At 45.6% G+C, this 3189-nt stretch overlaps 1 long non-coding RNA gene across 1 annotated transcript; it reads right to left on the bottom strand.

Annotated features, from left to right (window-relative positions):
- Window positions 1-895: 895 nt before the first annotated feature.
- Window positions 896-2873, bottom strand: LOC108294474. Its single transcript, XR_001821058.2, has 2 exons — window positions 2690-2873; window positions 896-1820 (listed from the first exon to the last, which is right to left on the bottom strand). It is a non-coding gene; the product is annotated as an uncharacterized LOC108294474 (long non-coding RNA).
- Window positions 2874-3189: the final 316 nt, after the last annotated feature.

Raw genomic sequence — 3189 nt, forward strand, 5'->3', positions numbered from 1 at the left:
CAACGTGTTGGCCAGGATGGTCTCCATCTCTTGACCTCGTGATCTGCCCGCCTCTGCCTCCCAAAGTGCTGGGATTACAGGCGTGAGCCACCGTGCCCGGCCGGGAGCAGAATTTTTAAGGATAACTTAGTTGGTGAGGAGAAGCTGTTTTCTTTCCTTGAACTGAGTCAGTCCATGGGTGGGGACCACAAGATCAGATGAGCCCGTTAATCGATCTGGGTGGAGCCAGCTGATCCGTCAAGTGCAGGGTTTGCAAAATATCTCAAACACTGATCTTGAGGAGAAGTTTAGGGAGGATAAGAATCTTGTAGCTTCCAGCTGTATGCCTCCTAAATCATAATTTCTAATCTTGTGGCTAACGTTACTTTTTTTTATCTTTTTTGAGAGTTTCTCTCTTGTTGCCCAGGCTAGAGTGCAATGGCATGATCTCAGCTCACTGAAACCTCCGCCTCTCAAGTTCAAGAGATTCTCCCACCAGCCTCCTGAGTAGCTGGGATTACAGGCATGTGCCACCACACCTAGCTAATTTTTTTTGTATTTTTAGTAGAGACAGAGTTTCACCGTGTTTGCCAGGCTGGTCTCCAACTCCTGACCTCAGGTGATCCACCTGCCTTGGCCTCCCAAAGTGCTGGGATTACAGGCGTGAGCTACCACACCCAGCCTGAACAATACTCTTACAAATAACAATGGTAAATTCTGGATACAATGTCATATGTTGTTATATAGAAACACACATCTATATATCATACATAGGATATACGTGGGAATAAGAACTGAATGAGAATTTTAGCTGTGCCCATGAAAAGGAGAACAGTATTTAAATTTGAATCCAGCCAAATTAACTCCCTGTTCAAAAAATAACAAATTCTTCAGAGGAATACAACGGAATCCAGAGTCTCTGTATTATTTATAGTTTTTAAAATAAAAGTTTAAAATTTAAGAAACATGTGAAGAAACACAAACATGTAATCCATACACAAGATAAAACATAGGCATTAGAAGCTATCCCCAAAATGTCCAAGATGTTGTTATCAGCAGTCAAGTATTTGAGAGCAGCTATTAAATGGGGTGAAGAAAAAACATTCTCATAATGAATGAATACATGTGGAATCTCAGCAGAGAAATGTACATTATTAAAAAGAACCAAATAGAGAGATAATGATATTTTTAAATAGTACTTTTAGGTTAATTCATAGATTAGAAAAAGACAAAACAACAGAAATAATTCAATCTAAAAAAAAAGTTTTAAAAAGTTTGAAGAAAATAAACAGAGTCTTAATCTGTGGGAAGATTGTGTCACAGAAAGAGAGTAAAGAGACAGAAAAATTAAATGAGTACAAAAGTAACAACTAATAGCTGAAAACTTGCAAAAATTGGTTAAAACCCCAATTTTTATATCGAAGCAGTCAACAAATTCCAAAAAGAAAATCCAAGTAAAACCATAACAGGCCATATTGAGATTTTAAAAACTGGCAGGACAGGGCTTTTGATTGGATTTCTATGATTTCTAATTTTTACTATTTATAATGAAGAATGTTTACTATTTATAATGGAAAATAGATTATCTTTGATGAGAGTTTTTATCTTGGAGAAAATTTCATATCTGAGGCAGAGATGACTAAGTGTTATTAGAGGCAGAAGACTTTCTAGCCTTGCTTTAATCTCTTACCTTGGAAATAAATTTGTTTTTTACAAATCTTGTAGTAAAAGTGATTCTCCAGAAAGATATTCTCTCCTACTGTATCCTCCCTGCACAGAATTGAAGCTGTGCATTACTTCAGTTTCAGAAATGAACAGTATGAATTACCTAATCTGAAAAACTAAAAGAAAAACATGAATTAAGATGATTACCATTACGCTCCTTCAGCAAATTACTACAAATTACTAAAAGTGGTTCCAGAGAGATATTTAAAAGAGTTTCTACGGGAGCCCTATTCAGGGCAAAAAGACATTGTACATGAGCCAGTATGCAAACTTTCTTAATGTTTTAGGGAAAACAAACGGTCCTGTTTTGTCCTCTTGGCCCGAGTTAACACCAGGAAACCTGATTCCTGGGAACCAGGCTGTGCGGGAGTCACAGAGGTGGTAGATGTGGCTCCCAAAGTGGCTTAGAGGGGTCCCTTCTCTGTGTGGCTGAGTATCCTGACCGTATAAAGGAGTCAGGCCTTTTTCCTGTGACGTTTTCTCCTCTTTATTACAGTGGCAGCAGCATCCCTGCGAGAGGCCTGGCCCAGGTGTGCAGGCCACGCAGCCGGCCCAGAACACCAATAGGGTGTTCTCAGGTTGCAGAGGAGGATTTGTGACAGTCCAGACAGAGGAAAAGGTGGCAGGGGCAAGTGCAAAGATGCCCGAGGTGGGGTACTGTCATTTTAGGCAGTTAATTGACGGTTTCACTTACCAGGGAGCTCCCATCAGGGGCTCCCAAAAAGCCTGACAACTGGTAGGCCCGCGGGCCTTTGGCTGCACGACGCCTGTCAGCAGCGGCGCGGGGCAGAGGAAGGGGCAGGGATGCGGGAGAGGACGCGGCGAGGGAAGAAAAGGTGTGCGCGGGGCGGCGGGACGGCAGACCTAACCGCTGCAACCCTCCGCACGACGCGAAAGGCCCCCAGCCCCGTGCGGATTTGTGAAAATCAGACTTTCGCACAGGTCAAGACGCCAGCGTCTCGGGCAGGGGCCGCGTCACAGTCACAGGTTGGGATTTGCTGCCCGGGCCGCGCAGGCTCCCGACAGGCAGGCGAGACTTGGGAACAGCCAGGATCCCCTCCGCATGGGGTGCCCGCTCTAGACGCGCAGGGGGCGGGTGCAAACGGGTGCCGTCAGCACATCCTGGGGGCTGGAGCCTCTTAACTGCTCCTCGCCCGTGGGTGGCGAGGCGACAGTATCACAATCCCAGCATGCGCAGGGCTGAGGGCGGTGCGAAACCCTGGAAACACGGCGGTGCGTGCCTCGCTATGCATTCTGGGAGTTGTAGTCTCTGAACCGCCCCTAGTCCCTTGACTGCAGGACTGCAGGACTACAATCCCAGCATATTCCGGGCTCCGGGGCACAGTCTTAAAAAGAGAGGCGGGGCCTGGCGCGGTGGCTCACGCCTGTAATCCCAGCACTTTGGGAGGCCGAGGCGGGTGGATCACGAGGTCAAGAGATCAAGACCATCCTGGTCAACATGGTGAATCCCCGTCTCTACTAAAA

This window comes from Cebus imitator, unplaced genomic scaffold (genome assembly GCF_001604975.1).
Source record: "Cebus imitator isolate Cc_AM_T3 unplaced genomic scaffold, Cebus_imitator-1.0 Scaffold581, whole genome shotgun sequence".
Lineage (NCBI taxonomy): Eukaryota > Metazoa > Chordata > Mammalia > Primates > Cebidae > Cebus > Cebus imitator.